Source organism: Mercenaria mercenaria, chromosome 13, assembly GCF_021730395.1.
Source record: "Mercenaria mercenaria strain notata chromosome 13, MADL_Memer_1, whole genome shotgun sequence".
Lineage (NCBI taxonomy): Eukaryota > Metazoa > Mollusca > Bivalvia > Venerida > Veneridae > Mercenaria > Mercenaria mercenaria.
In genome coordinates, this window is record NC_069373.1 from 52944672 (window position 1) to 52961485 (window position 16814).

Consider the following 16814-nt stretch of genomic DNA (forward strand, 5'->3'; position numbering starts at 1 on the left):
AAAGTTACTAGTGTTTCCGTAAATCGGAATGTGGAGTGGTACCTGGGAACAAGGCTTAGCAAATGTTAGAATTACAAACCATGTACCCAGGTGCCATATGGTTGAAATGGACTTTGGATGCAGATTGATAGAACTTAATGTGCCATACAATCAGAAAGCCATGTTCAATAGAGAAATGGTTTGATGTGGTACTGACTGTAACAGCTGTTGGCCATGTCAGTGAAATACTGATTGAATTCACTTTTCACCATCAGGGTTTTGTTACTTTAAATAATGGTAACTTATAAATGGGTTAAAACATGTTTCAAGTCATTTATATAATATTGCCCTATTATGTTTGCGGTTTTTCAGGAGGAATGTGAACTCGTATTGTTATTTAGGGAACATATTGACAAGTTATCTTTCTTTGTATTTATAAGTTATATGTATAATTTCAGGGATGTGTATCATCAGTGCAGCCGCAGTCGAAGCATGTTGTTATAATGATGGATCATGAGAATTCACTGAGCGCTACTCAGATGTTAATGGCAAGGAGTATAGCCAAAAATCTTATAGCTTCATTCACAGAAAACGACAGAGTAAGTCAGGGCTTACAATAAAACAGATGTGCTGTATAATATCTATATGGAATATCCAATTTCTGTAAAGAAAATCTAATGTATGATATATTTAGATATTGGATAATTTTCATATGCCCATTTTGAAAAACAAGAGGGCCATCAAGGCCCTGTATCGCTCATCTGACCTATTGACCTAAAGATCATCAAGATTAACATTCTGACCAAGTTTCATTAAGATATGGTCATAAATGTTGTCTCTAAAGTGTTAACTAGCTTTTCCTCTGATTTGACCCGGCGACCTAGTTTTTGACCCTACATGACCCAGATTCGAACTTGACCTAAAAATAATCAAGATTAACATTCTGACTACATTTCATGAAGCTACAGTTATAAATTTGGCCTCTAAAGTGTAAACAAGCTTTTCCTTTGATTTGACCTAGTAACCTAGTTTTTGACCTAACCTAACCCGGATTAAAACTTGACCTATAGAGCATCAAGATTAACATTCTGACCAAGTTTCATTAAGATATGGTCATGAATGTGGCCTCTACAGTGTTAACAAGCTTTTCCTTTGATTTGACCTGGTGACCAAGTTTTTGACCCCAGATGTCCTAATATCGAATTCGTCCAAGACTTTTTGAGGGTAACATTCTGACTAAGTTTCATTAAGATTGGGCCAAAATTGTGACCTCTAGAGTGTTAAAACGCTTTTCCTTTGGTTTGACCTGGTGACCTAGTTTTTGACCCCAGATGACCCGATATCGAACTTTTCCAAGATTTAATTGAGAGTAACATTCTGACCAAGTTTCATTAAGATTGGGCCAAAATTGTGACCTCCAGAGTGTTAACATGCTTCCTATGATCTGACCTTGTGACCTAGTTTTTTTTATCCCAGATGACCCAATATCAAACTCGTCCAAGATTTTATTGAGGGTAACATTCTGACCAAGTTTCATTAAGATTGGGTCAAAATTGTGACCTCTAGAGTGTTAACAGTGAAATTGTTGACGGACGGACGGACACAGGGCGATCACAAAAGCTCACCTTTGAGCACTTCGTGCTCAGGTGAGCTAAAAACTGACATACTATATGATGGTGCGTGTGTCTGTCCATCCTTTATATTCTAAAGAATAAAAAAAAAAAATATTCAGTATCTTGTGGATACTAGCTTGTGGAAGAACGGAAGTTCTACCCATGTGCAAACCGATACCTGAAATAATGCAACTTAAAAGCCCAGTAAATGGACTACACACATTTATGACCAGAAAATTACACTCTGTTGCTGTGATTGTGTAATCGAGATTTTTTAGTATTTTGCTTTGTTGTTATGTGAAGTACATAGTAACTTTATTTAGTTTGGTCTATAAAACTGTAAGCAGATATATTTGTTTGTTTACAGATAGCTGTTATAGGGCTATCGCCGGAGGTTACGTATCCGAGAGATGATACATGCGTGAAGAACAGTCTTGTACCTATGACATTTGAATCCAAATTCTTCTTTAAACTTTCATTGACAACCTAGAAAAACAAGATGGTAAGGTTTTTCTTATAATCATATATATTATCTAGTTACCGTTTGTTTACTTTGTTTTGCCTGTCTGTGTCTTTTGAATCAAGAACACGGCTTTTTTGGTGCTTAAAACATTTTCCTCCATTTGTTAAAAATTCTTTGGTCAGTAAAAAAAATTATATCATGTAAGCAAATTTATCCCAAGATTTTAAAGTTCTATACATGTATGTTTTGCCATTTTATTTTTCAGTTTCAACAAATCATTCACTGGGTTTCCAGCAAACTTTCAAAATGATTGGCTCTTCATTGCTGCAATATAACAAAGGTAAATTTGGTATAAAAACGTCAGCGTTAGCTTAAAGGATGTAAAACTAAGACTGCTCAGTCAACTTACTTTATTTTTAAGCTGTTTACAAGATTGCATTTAGCCAGTAAGATCACACGAGTATGTTCCATTGTCTTGCTTCAGAGAAATGTGATCCAGTCAAAAGAAATCATCAGAATTCACTATTATTTTCAGCTGAAAAAGAAATTTCAAATGTTGGAAAAACTCTGATAAAAAGCATGCTATTTCTTTTGAAATATGTTATAAAAACATTATTAACCGTTAGCCTGCTGGCAGCAAGTGATTTTGCCTTTGCGACCAATGCAGACCAAGATCAGCCTGCACTGTTCGATATTCAATCAGTAAATTTTCAGTGAACACCACTTCGAATAATAAATGGTTTTGCCCAAATTAAATGATGGACCAGTCCATTTTATTTTAGAAATTTAGCAGACTAAGGGTTACATTCTGCATTTTGAAAATATAACCTGGAAAACATGCAATTTCATGAACGAAAAAAAAGTAATAGAAAAACATGTTACATGTTTGTCATAGGGTAAGAAATTATGAAAATGTAATGGAAACATGCAGTGTCGTAGGTTGTTGAGGTGCTTTTTTATTTGTTGGATTTAACGTCGCACCGACACATGATAGGTCATATGGCGGCTTTCCAGCTTTAATGGTGGAGAAAGACCCAGGGTGCCCCTCCGTGCATTAATTCATCACGAGCGGGCACCTGGGTAGAACCACCGACCTTCCGTAAGCCAGCTGGATGACTTCCTCACATGACGAATTCATCGCCCCGAGTGAGGCTCGAACGATGTATTTGAAATAAAGGTGAAAGTTTTGAAAAAATGAAAACTATGCAGATTTGTAGTGCAAGGTGCTTTTAAGATACACAGTTTTTTAGGGTAAGATGTTTTGAAAATATTATTGGAAAACAAGGTATTTCATGGAGATATTGTGGTTTGGAAAGATAATAGAAAATAAATGAAAATTTATGGTGTAAGGTGTCTTTTAAAAAAAAAGATTAAAACATGTAGTATCATGGGATATTGTGTTTTGAAAATGGATGAAAACATGCAGTTTCATTGAGGTAAGGTGAAGCAGAAATATTGCTGGTGAAATCAGGGAAAATGAAATTATGATTTGTGTTTCAGAAGAGGGTATGATAATCTACATCAATTGAGGTCTCTTGTCATCTCTGAATGAAGCCAAGGATGTAATAGAGACTATAGCGTACTATAATGTCAAAATGGACCATAGAATTATCATCAACACATAAGCAGTAATAGACAGTAAGTATAATGTCTATACATGCATTTTTACAGTTATCAATACATATGCCTTTATAGACAGTGACTTTAATGTTATCGCTCAAAATGAACCGCAGAATCAAAGATAAAACAAATTAGCAAATCGTAACTAAAGCAAATGAATTGTGGAATAATTCTGTATCATAATATGCAGTACTAACCATAAATTTATACATATAATCGGAATTTGGCTTCATTCTTTAGTACTATTTATAATGCTATTTGTTTTCGTACTCAAGATAATGAACAATAAGAATTAACAACTGTTAAAATCCACAATGTATGCATAAGTATCTTTCTTGCAGTCTCAATATTTTTTACAGTTTTAAAGGTGTACAGTTAAGTGACTATTTTTTTCAGACAACAAACCGATCATGTATGAGAAAAGTTTTCTGCAGGACATAGCTGACCAGAACTATACCAAGTACAGTGTCAGTCCCAGAAGTAAATCTGTTATCAGGGTAAGTGTGCTTGATATTCACATGTATAAAACATGTTTCGTTATAAAGTAAACCAATTATTGTTTTACTTATTCAAGTTATACTCAAGTGGCAAATCATTCTGACAGCTACCTTAATTACTGGTGTGTTGTTTTTTTTTACCCATAACTCTGTGAATACTTGTTTAAATGTTCATATTTAATGACCATGGTATTTTTATGCCGTAACATATATTTGCAATTTGTTATAAACACTTAACAAAAGATTGTTTCTACTTGAGGCTAGGCTATATTGTGATTGCATGGATACCCTATTCTAGCTGGCTGTTAATTGAAGAAGAATATACGATAAATTGTTTAAATTTGAATATAAGAGTATTCTGTAGAATAATACTGACTACAAATGTTATTGAGTATTTGTAATTATCATGGAACAGTTCTAATTTTAAATAATTACCTCAACATTTCAAGTGTGGGAGGTCAGGGGTTCAATTCCTGACCATTCCATGCCAGAAACATGAAAAATGGTACTGATAGCATCTTGTGGCACTACATACTCAAAAGATTGTGCCAGTAGGTAAATTCAGCCAAGGTAAAATCAGCAAATGCGTGACTGCAGTTTGCATCTAATGTAAACTATTGTTTATATGTTGGGTATAATAAAGTTTACATGTATGTATATATGTATATACAGCGTGGTATGATGTTGGCCATCAACGACACAAGAGATCGGAGTATGACGTGGGAAGATTTTATCTACCTTTCAACAAAACAACAGCAGAGGAAGCTGTGTTCTCACTGCCGTATATTGACAATGCTGATGGAGGTCAAAAAAAAATTGAAGAACATAATGCATTTATTATGGATTTTCCTTTAAACATTTTAGCTCACCTGTCACGTAGTGACAAGGTGAGCTTTTGTGATCGCCCGTCCGTCTGTCGTCCTTCCACAATTTCTTGTGAACACGATATACCACACTTTGCAATCAATTTTAATCAAAATTGCACACAAGTTGTATTGGCATAATATCTCGGTTCCTTTCTAAAACTGGTCAGATCCAATTATGGGTTCCAGCGTTATGGCCCCTTAAAGGGCCAAAATTTACCATTTTTGGTTTGTGAACACGATAGAGACAACATTTTGCAATCAATTTTTAATAAAAGCTTGCACACAACTTGTATTGGCATAATATCTCGGTTCCTTTCGAAAACTGGCCAGATCCCGTTACGGGTTCCAGAGTTATGGCACCTTAAAGGGCCAAAATTTGCTATTTTTGGCTTGTGAACACGATAGAGACAACATTTTGCAATCAACTTTAATCAAACTTGCACACAACTTGTATTGGCATAATATCTTGGTTCTTTTCGAAAACTGGCCAGATCCCATCATGGGTTCCAGAGTTGTTTCCCCTTAAAGGTCCAGAATTTGCTATTTTGGCTTTTGTAGCCATATAGAGACTTCATTTATTGTTTGATTCGATACAAACTTGCAAAATACCTTCAACAACAATAAATCTTGGATTTCTGATTTTCAGTGATGAATCTATCAGATCCAATCATAGGTTCCGGGGTTATTTTATATCCGATTACCTACCCTGATTTTAATCAAAATTAGTTTATATCAGTAAATACTTATAGGACTCATTTGAAATTTCATTATTGTCATTGATTGGACTGAGACAATCAGGGTAGATAACTGTGGACTGATTTTATGTCAAATTACCTCCATTTATTTCAAACTAAAACGGGTATATCTCCGTAACTAATGAAGATACTAATCTGAAATTTCATTTATGCCATCAGATGTACTTGGACAATTAGTAAAGATACATATTGACTGAATTTATGACAAATTACCTCCCTTTATTTTTAATGTAAATGAATATACCTTAGCAGCTTCTAAAGAGATTGGTTTGAAACGTTATTTATGTCTTCCATGGTAAGAAATAATCATGTTAGATAACTCTTGATTGAACGTTTATCGATATGAATACTTTTCTAATATATTGTTGTAAAGGCGTGTACTCTGTATCTTCTACATGCATATACCAATACATGATTACCTCCCCTGATTTTAATAAAAATGGATTTATCTCAGTAAGTATTTATAGGACTTATTTGAAATTTCATTGTCATTAGTTGGACTGAGACAATCAGGGTAGATAACTATGGACTGATTTTATGTGAAATTACCTCCCTTCGTTTCAAATTAAAATGGGTGTATCTCAGTAAGTAATGAAGATATTGATTTTAAATGTAATTTATGCCATCAGATGGACTCGGACAAAGTAGATAACTTTTGACTGAATTTATGACAAATTACCTCCTTTTATTTTATGTAAGTAAATATTACTCACCAGCATCTAATGAGATTGGTTTTAAATGTTATTTAAGTCTTCCAGGGTAAGGAATAGTCTTGCTAGTACAAAAATGCAGCATTTGAGCCTAGGACCCTTAAAAAAATCTGGAAAGTAGATCCCTCGGAAGCACCGAGAACAAGGCAAACAGTGAAAATTGCAGACTCGGTTTGATTGAGTCTGTTCATGAGCAGTAATGTAAAATGCAACACTGCCCACGCCTTAACCTTGGTATCGTGATTGACCCTGACTAGTACGTGACCCATAGGTCAAAAGAGACTGTTACAAGAAAATATGTATTCTGATGATATATAATATGTATGCCTATGTGATCTATGTCAAAACTTGATCTTATCTTGAAGAGCAATGGTACTCAGGTGAGCGATATAGGGCCATCATGGCCCTCTTGTTGTAATTGCGAAAACTTGACTAAATCTATACAAGCTTATACTGCTTAATTTTTTATTGGGAACGAACTAACGGTTACAGACATAAATTTAATCGCATTTGCATACTTTCGCAATCTGCAACTCAAATAATTTACCTGAACTTAATCAGTGCAAACCTTTTATCACCCAAGAATTGCTTCAACACGTGTTTTAATAGTTTTCCATGATCAATCCTATATCAGATAACTAATTTGTATTATAATGCTATTACATTGCACAGTAATAAGAGTTTGAAATTTTGCTACTTAAGCAAAATAAATTAATTGGCAACGGTAGAGCTATAGAAATAATCTAAGTGATACATCGAGCTTGAAATTTACGAAAAGTGAGCGAGTGAGTTGGGTTTTACCAAAAGTATATTATTTTATCTTCGACAATGTACTACATTTTATATTGTAATTATCCGAAATAACAAGCAAATTAAAACTTCAGTAAATAAACTATACTCACATGACACTAAAGTTCTGCCATATTTTTTATCTTACTGGTTGACGGTAACCTTTAAATACAGTATATTTAGTTATAGATTTTCATGCTTTCATCTTTTTTTATTAAACAGAAGCTTATCAAGAGGTATTTTAAAATGAAATAAAATACAATCCATCAATGTGAAAGGAAACATGTGCATTGCCTGAAGTATAACTTTAATTTCATTTTGTAAAAATATGAGGAAAATTGTAACAACTCTTTCTAAATTCCAGTTGTTTAGTTCTTCCCATTGTTTTCAAATTTAGGCACGGCCATTATTTTATCTGGGGACCATACGCTGCTTTTCACTGAATTGCACACTGTGCATCATCGAAGGTTCGTATGAATTCATACGCGGATATTTCTAAATTACATTCTGGTACCTACAACATGTCTTAATGTTGAGTTCTGCTAAACTAGGGGCCAGAAGGCGTGCACGGTAGCTTGTACTTTCTACGTCAGGTAAGTAAATGACAGTTTCATATATCATAAACTATGTATTAACAATGTATTGAAATGAAGTATGAATTATTTAGGTTTGACGGTATTAGGTTTAGGAGACGGGAGAGCCGGAAACCGAAAAGCAACCAGATCCAAGAGCAACGGCATCAGTGAAGGAGTTGTTCTACTCCTCTCGAAAGGAAGAGATTTGGGTATGGGGTGCTCTGTGCTTCTGGAAAATCTACAGTTAAAAACATCCATGTAAAAATGTAAAGCATATCTTTTACACTATTTCCGGGGCCACAACTCTGGAAATAGGGGGCGGACCCAGATGAAAAATAAAAGGTGCGCAAGTTCATATCATGATAAAGACTCATGCAAGATATAATAAGTTTATATTAAATACTTTTTGAGCTAGGCCTGTGATAATGTGAAAATGTGCATTTTTGACTATTTCAAGGGCCATAACTCTGGAAATAGGGGGTGGACCCAGATGAAAAATAGGAGGCGCAAGTTCATGTCATTATTAAGACTCATGCAAGGTTTCATGAATCTATATCTAATACTTTTTGAGCTAGGCATGTCACAAGGTGAAAATATGCACTTTTGACTATTCCAGGGGTCATAACTCTAAAAATAGGGAGCGGTGCCAGACGAAAAGTAAAAGGTGCGCAAGTTCATATCATGTTAAAGACTCATGCAAGGTTTCATTAAATTATATCAAATACTTTTTAAGCTAGGCGCGTCACGATCTTTGGACGGACGCACGGACAAGACCAAATCTATATGGTCTGTCGAGGGATGAAAAGGCAAGGTCGTGAATATGGCCAGGCATTTTCGAAAGGTACACACCAGCCTAGACCTGCGAGACTACCAACAAAGGAAGAAGCCTGCACGGACGTCCGAAGTTCGTGACGCGCCTAGCTCAAAAAGCGATGTGCAGATTGTCAGACCGTTACCATGAGGATGGGCCTTCACATCAAGAAGGTGCGTAAGGTGCAAAAACCAGTCCAGAGTACGTTTCGATGATATACGCCAGAATATAATAACCATTGCCCAGACCTTCCGCCAAGACATTAACAGGCAGGTGATGAGGAGGCTGGGCAAAACCCAGACGGGTCTATACAGTTACAGCCCTGGATGGCGGGCAAATACTTGGAGGGAGTCGAAAGTGACGTGGCCCGCCAGATGTTTCACAGCAAGATATCAGCCGGACAACCCCTGTCGCCACGTGAATGGTGCAATGTGAGGAACAGCCTCATACTACAATTGCTGGTTTATTTTTTTATTTGGGTTTTACGGCGCACCAACACAGTATAGGTTATATGGCGCCAAACAGGACTACAGATATTGGTCATGTTGGTATTGATGGAAACGAGGATGCTGATACTGCAGCAAAGAAATCCCTTTTATTATCACAATCTAATATGAAATTACCATATACTGATTTTAGGCCAAATGTCAAGAAATACATTTTATCTAAAAACTTCATGATGTTAAACCTACTTTAGGTGAATGGCACCAAGGGAACAGATCTGTTCGCAGGGAGGAAGTTGTTCTTTCTCGCTGTCAAATAGGTCATACCCGTTTAACTCATTCTTATCTTCTGAACAAAGAAAAACAACCTGAATGTGTAACATGTCAGACACCGCTTATTATTAAACATATTTTAGTCGACTGTGTGGACTTCGTTCCACAGCGCAGTACATACTATGACGTTAAATCTTTGAAAGAGTTGTTTGAAAACATTTCAGTCAGCAATATCTTGTCCTTTTTAAAACAGATAGGCATTTATCACAAAATCTGAATTCATATATTTTTTCTTTACACATTTTGCAATATTGTTGCTTATCACTAATATTTTAGCCCTTTATATACGTTTTTGCATAAATGGTTTTAGACGTGTTTTACAATTTACTTTACATTTTATATGTTTATACATTTTTACATAATTGTTTTTTAGAGATGCTTTACAATTTACGTTTTCAAAGCGCTTGTTTTCGGCGATATTTGACCTTTTTGTGTTGGTTCGCCGTAAAATCTAGCTCACTCACTCAGATTGTGGTTCCACAACTCGTTTACATCGAAATAAAAACATGAGGTATGGAATCAAAATTTGCATACCTGCTGGAATCACAGAGTTACTGCAAAACCAAGTGTTAAGACCCTCTTACGATCATGCAAGGGTAAGGCAGTGGTTCCAGTTCTTTTAATACACAGATCGTCCCAGAACCAGATGGGGCTACAATTGCTGGTATCAAACTTCAAGAGATCAGGGGATCTATCACACCTGGAGAGGAGTGTTGTCCTCGAGGCAACAGTTGACCCAGGTGGACCAAATGAGGAAGGTGTGGAGGTCTTCCCATGGGAACAAATTGTGAACCCCTTGTCGCAGATTTGTTTTTATATTGTTATGAAAGAGACTTTATCTTGAGCCTTTCTCCAGATACCACAAAGGAAGGCAATACAATTTCGCCAACCGTAAGTTCACTTCCAGCAATCATCCCAACCGTAAAGAAAGCTTACTTGGACGGCTTTCGGGAAACGAATAAAAGATGACCTGCCAAAACTCACGGATTCAGGCAACAGGAAGCTGGCTGTGACCACGCATCGGGAGACGGGTGCGGATAGGCAGGAGCGGACAGCCCTGGCGAGCCGCATTGCTCACAGAGTGGATACCGCCGACAGGTATTACAAGGGTCAATTGAGAGCCGAGAAATAATCTGCGGTGAAAAAAGTCACCTCAGCATATAAGGTAAAATGCATATGCTCTCATTTTGCTTTCAGCAGTTACTGTGTTACCAAATCACTGATACTTTGTCATCGTTGTCGTCCACTATACATCAACCATTGTTATCGTCATTGTCCGCCATACGGTCTCTAGTCAGTTGTTGTTATCGTTGTTGTATTGCACCCGTTGTGCGTTGTCCTTTGTAGCAGCCGTGGTCCGTCTTCTTCCATTGTCAGAAGAAAAGTCAACCCAAAGCAGTGAATGTATACCCAATCACTGATTGTGCGCCTATTACTTTGACAAAACCATTCATTTCACTTGTAATAAATTGATAACAAGCGATAAAATATCCCAACAATAATATAGTCAGCGCTACTTTGCAATTTGATGTCAGTTGAAGTGCTCCTGTCCGTTTTTCTTTATTGTTCCATAATGACAAAATCTATCTTCAGACTACAGCCACAGAGTCTGCAAATTTATTTAAGTAACCTGGCAAGGTTTATCGCTTTCCTTGGCCGTGAGCAGAAGTGGCGGGAGGTTGTTGGCGTGTCCGGCCAGGAGTGCATTGACGTTGTGAACAAGATGATGCGAAACATCATCGTCCAGCAGCTGGTGCATGACGTCCAGAAGAGGAATGTGCAGAAGTTGAGTGGTGGAGGATTCCGAAACCCAATCGAAGACTGGATGATTGGCATGTTCCTGCAAAGCCTAGATGATGAACTCGTCCGACTTAATGACATCCTATACGGGCCCAAACTTTCTAACAAGGAAATCCTGGGTGTACCGAGACAGCATCATGCTGATCCTTTTGGTGCAGAATATGAAAAGGGCAGGAGACGTTCGTAACCTTTGGATCCGTTCCTTGGATGACCCAAAGCTCGCCGAAGACGGCACTTATGAATTGTTTGTAAGAACTTGTTCTTCAAATTTGAAACAACATAAGTATAAATGTATTTAACCAATTATTACTCATTTTTCTCCAAAATGATATGAAGTGATCCTGTTTCATTTCCATTATTTCAGATCTATAAACATAAGGAGGCGAGATCTGGGAAGTTTTGCTCGATCTCCGTATCAGGACCTTGTTAAGGACGTACGTGGATATTGCCCTGGAGAATTTATTTATTTTGTTGGGTTTAACGTCAGACCGACACAATTGTAAGTCATATGGCGACTTTCCAGCTTTGATGGTGGAGGAAGACTTCAGGTGCCCCTCCGTGCATTATTTCATCACGAGCGGGCACCTGGGTAAAACCACCGACCTTCCGTAAGCCAGCTGGATGGCTTCCTCACATGAGGAATTCAACGCCCCGAGTGAGGCTCGAACCCACATCGATGAGGGGCAAGTGATTTAAGTCAGCGACCTTAACCACTCGGCCACGGAGGCCCCAGATTTGACCCTTATGGGCAAAAGACTTCACACAACCAAATTTGACCCTTATGGGCGAAAGACTTCACACAACCAAGTTGAGTTAGAATGGCATTACCCGGAGGCGAAGAGGTTGTGGTTCTTGTGTACATGGTAAGAGTGAATTTTAATTTGCTCGGTCTTCAATTGGAGAACTTGGAAAATGGAAAAGCCACCAGTCAGAAAGATTGCAAAAACAATGACCTTTAGGGGCGGAAGAAGACGTTGCAGAACAGAAAATGATTTAAAAACTTACACTTTGCTTTCAAATCCAAAAATGGCGGTATCATGTCAAGACCTGGCTAGGTCACATGATATTACTTACTTATAAAAGGAGGCGACGTATTTGTTTGTTTGTTTTGGGTTTAACGCCGTTTTCAACAGTATTCCAGTCATGTAACGGCGGGCAGTTAACCTAATCAGTGTTCCTGGATTCTGTACCAGTACAAACCTGTTCTCCGCAAGTAACTGCCAACTTCCCCACATGAATCAGAGGTGGAGGACTAATGATTTCAGACACAATGTTTATCGAATAGTCACGGAGAACATGCGCCCCGCCCGAGGATCGAACTCGCGACCCCGCGATCCGTAGACCAACGCTCTTACCTACTGAACTAAGCGGGCGGGCCGAGGCGACGTATTACGGTGGTTAGTTAACATTTTTCTTTAATGCATGGCTGCCTAATCCTGCACTCTCATACGCCGAAAAGAAGAGTGAGAAATTGGAAAACAAGTTAACTTTTATGCACGATTGAAAATGTGTTTAACAAAATAATAACCGGTCCTTTACATCCGGAGGATGGCTGTGGAAAGGACAAACGTGTTGGAAAAACAGGGAAAAATTTACCCTTATGGGTAGGAGCCCTACTTCATCAGATACATTTCTGATGAACTATGCTGGTATTCTGAAAAAGCAACAATTTACCCTTAGGGCGGAAGACCTACTCCCATCAGATACTAGTGGATGCTACTTGTACCCGAGTGGTAAAAATGCAACAAGAATAAACCCAACCCTTAGGGGCGGAAAACCTACTCCATCAGATACTAGTTAATGCTGCTTTTATTCTAGTGGAAAATTGCAAAAATGTTAGACAATGGAGGAAGGGCGATTTTGGGAGGCGATTGAGAAAGGGCGATAACCTTTCTTGGGGTAGAGATGACAGACGTTGCTGGTGTTCTGAAACGAAACGTAAAGGACACACGAATGAAGTGGCCAAATTGCATGAGGCTGTCCCTGATGTCGAGCGTTTTGTGTTGGAATGTTTGCTCTGTTTGTTTGGCATAACCTTGTGGACGAGGGACTGGAAACAACTAATACCTGGGAAAAATTGACTCTTATGGGCGGAAGAAGATTTCACACAACCAAGTTGTGTTAGAATGGAAAATTTCGTCTAGTTCAGCACTACCCGGAGGCTAAGAGGCTGTGGCAAAGACTAACATGTGAGAAAAATTGGAAAAATAATTGACCCTAATGGGCGAAGATGACGACGTTGCAGATGGACATAGAGATGGTTCACATGAGATATCGCTTACTTATAAAGGTATGCGACGTATTACGGAGGTTAGTTTACACTTTATTGCAATTGGTATTGCTTACAAATACACCGGAGGGAGCGAAATTGGAAAAACATTGACCGTTATGGACGGATGAAATCTAAAACGGTGACCCCCATTTTTCTTTTACGGAATCAATAGCGATTGAAATTTTGCACGCTTGTTCAAATTTATTCAAAAAACTATCTGGCAGTTTCCTAATTATGGGCGTCTTTACGCAAAATTTTGGGCGAAGTTCGACGTCAGTTTTACGTGTTTCGCGTTCATAAATCGTTTGCCTCCAATGTGACGTCGAAATAACTGGACAAATTATATATCATTGGAGAGAAAATTTTAATACAAACTTGAAAATAAAGAATTTTTGCCGTACTTCTGTAATATATAAAAACGCTACTTAAGGTATTAGATAACTAATAGTAAAGTTACAAAATGGCCTTTGCTTGGTATATTCTGAAAGGTAACCGTGTTTTGCACTATTTTGCAATTTTTAAACAACTTTTACCGTGCCGTTTTTTATATATATTTTATAACTTATGGTATCTCATCAAGCTCAAGTAGAGACAAATTTCAAAGTGATAGCCACTATCCAGAGAACTCATTTTACCATTAATTTTGATAAAAGAAACATCATACTATTGGTAAACAATTATAAAACACAAAATAAAAATGTCAACATCATTTTTTCTATGATGCCTCAGGTAAACGGATTTAATGAGGCAGAATTTATACTTCAAGATTGAAAAAATAAGGCCGAATGCTGTGTTTCTGTATTAAATTTTGCTTACTCCTTTTAAAAATAACCTTATGGCAGACGTAAAACCTACCTAAATTTCTTCCACAATATATAATCTAAGAGTGAAAGCAAAATAGAGAACTTTCACCGCGTGTAACTCAATATTTTTAAAGATGTGTAACTCGACCCCTTCTGTTTAAGTAGTAAATTCACTTTGAACACCAAGCAATCGCTTATAAGATTAATCTGTTTCCATTTTTGTACAAGAAATCAATAATAAGTATTGAAAGAAGTAAAAACTTACTAGAAAAAAAGGATATTAAGGGAAAAAAATTGGTCCCAGTAGGGCTTGAACCTAGGCCCCCCTAAGAATTGTAGTAAAAGTAGGTTTATGGTAGGAATCGAATACTCTTCAAAAAGGAGGTTTTCTATTAGTGATCTAATACCTTAAAAACCTTGTCAAGTACGTCATTTTGCACTCTGCTGAAAAAATAACGACAGTGGTCATGTTTGAAGATTTACAGCTGCAAAATGGAGAAAAACAGAAAACTGGAAAAATATCAGTCATTTGGAAATATCGTCAACTTTAATTTGGCAAACTTTCATAACAGTCCGTTTAGAATAATATATATCCGGGAAAAGTGGCATACGATGGCAAAGTGTGTTATACTTGACATGTTTGCTAATATTATATGTAGATCAACTGCAGAAATATTTTGGTGCTGTCGTATCCAAGGGTTATTTCAAAGAAATTTCAAGGTCATAGACATGTCAAGGTCAAACCTGCTTTTAAAATGATTTCTAAGTTATTAAAGGTAGCAAAATGGTGCGTATATTAATAAATATACTCAACAACTTTTCTAACTCACACATGTTTTTTCCTTTTATCGCCAAATTTTGACAGATTTAAATGAATGTTTAACACAATGTTAAATGATTATTTTATTATAGTATAACATAACAAGAGCACCGCCTTGCGGGTGCTGACGCTCATCTGATTTTTTTTGTATAATAGAAATATTGTCCTACCCATGATTTTCTAAGTCTAAAAAGGGCCATCATTCTTGCAAAAAGCAGGATAGAGTTATGTTTCTTGATGTACAGTGTCCACTTATGATTGTGAAAAACTGTTGCAAGTTTTAAAGCAATAGCTTTGATAGTTTATGAGAAAATTTGCCTTAAACATAATACTCAACCAAGAAAATGATTTTCTAAGTCCAAAAGGGGCAATAATTATTGCAAAAAGCAGGATGGAGTTATGTTGCTTGCTGTACAGGGTCAGCTTATGATGGTGAACAAGTGTTGCAAGTTTCAAAGCAATAGCTTTGATAGTTTAAGAGAAAAAGTTGACCTAAACATAAAACTTAACCAAGAAATTTGATATTTTCTAAGTCCAAAAGGGGCCATAAATCTTGCAAAAAGCAGGATGGAGTTATGTTTCTTGCTGTACAGGGTCAGCTTATGATGGTGAACAAGTGTTGCAAGTTTTAAAGCAATAGCTTTGATAGTTTAGGATAAAAGCTGACCTAAACATAAAACTTAACCAAGAAAACTGATATTTTCTAAGTCCAAAAGGGGCAATAATTCTTGCAAAAAGCAAGATGGAGTTATGTTTCTTGATGTACAGGGTCTGCTAATGATGGTGAACAAGTATTCCAAGTTTCAAAGCAATAGCTTTGATACTTTAGGAGAAAAGTTGACCTAAACATAAAACTTAACCAAGAAATCTGATATTTTCTAAGTACAAAAGGGGCCATAAATCTTGCAAAAAGCAAGATGGAGTTATGTTTCTTGCTATACAGGGTCAGCTTATGATGGTGAACAAGTCTTCCAAGTTTCAAAGCAATAGCTTTGATAGTTTAGGAGAAAAGCTGACCTAAACATAAAACTTAACCAGGCAACGCCGACGCCGACGCCGACGCCGACGCCGACAACCGCTCAAGTGATGACAATAACTCATCATTTTTTTTCAAAAAATCAGATGAGCTAAAAACGATCATAGCCTGATGTAAATTCATTTAACTGTAAGGGTAACAATAAGGTAACCCTTAAATTAAAAGTCACATAAGTAAATCCCATATCACAGTAGTACACTGATCCAAAGTAAGCCCACAACAAAAAGAAGCTGTAGGGGAGGAAGTAGAAAAATGGGGGGGGGGGGGGGGGGGGGGGGAGAGAGAGAATTTGAAGGGGGAAGTGGACGGATGAATATACAAAGGGAATGCTACGAACCTTTGTAACAGTCACACTACAACGTAAACCACAAAAGCGCAGACAGTCATGCACCAAAATCAAACGCACAACCACACCCAACTAAATAACATAGAGAAACAAACAAGAAAGACACAGGAAAACAACGGCTCAAAGACACCCATATAAGCAGGCATGGGCATGGGCAACCGTGCACCGCCACAGCTCTATGGTAGCCAGAATAGGCAGCCACGGAAACTTCCTAAAGTAAAAGGGGGAGGGGATCCAAAATGTGCCGCAAATGCAAGGGAAAGGAGGGGGCAACAGGGGAAGC

The 16814-nt window shown here is 37.3% G+C and overlaps 1 long non-coding RNA gene across 1 annotated transcript in view; it reads right to left on the reverse strand.

Moving 5' to 3' along the window:
• The window catches only part of LOC128547937 (uncharacterized), a 33264-nt gene extending 30617 nt beyond the window's left edge, over nucleotides 1-2647 (reverse strand). Inside the window, exon 1 of the long non-coding RNA XR_008366781.1 lies at nucleotides 2465-2647. This is a non-coding gene — a long non-coding RNA (uncharacterized LOC128547937). The remainder of the gene's footprint in view (nucleotides 1-2464) is intronic.
• Between the last annotated feature and the right edge of the window lie 14167 nt (nucleotides 2648-16814).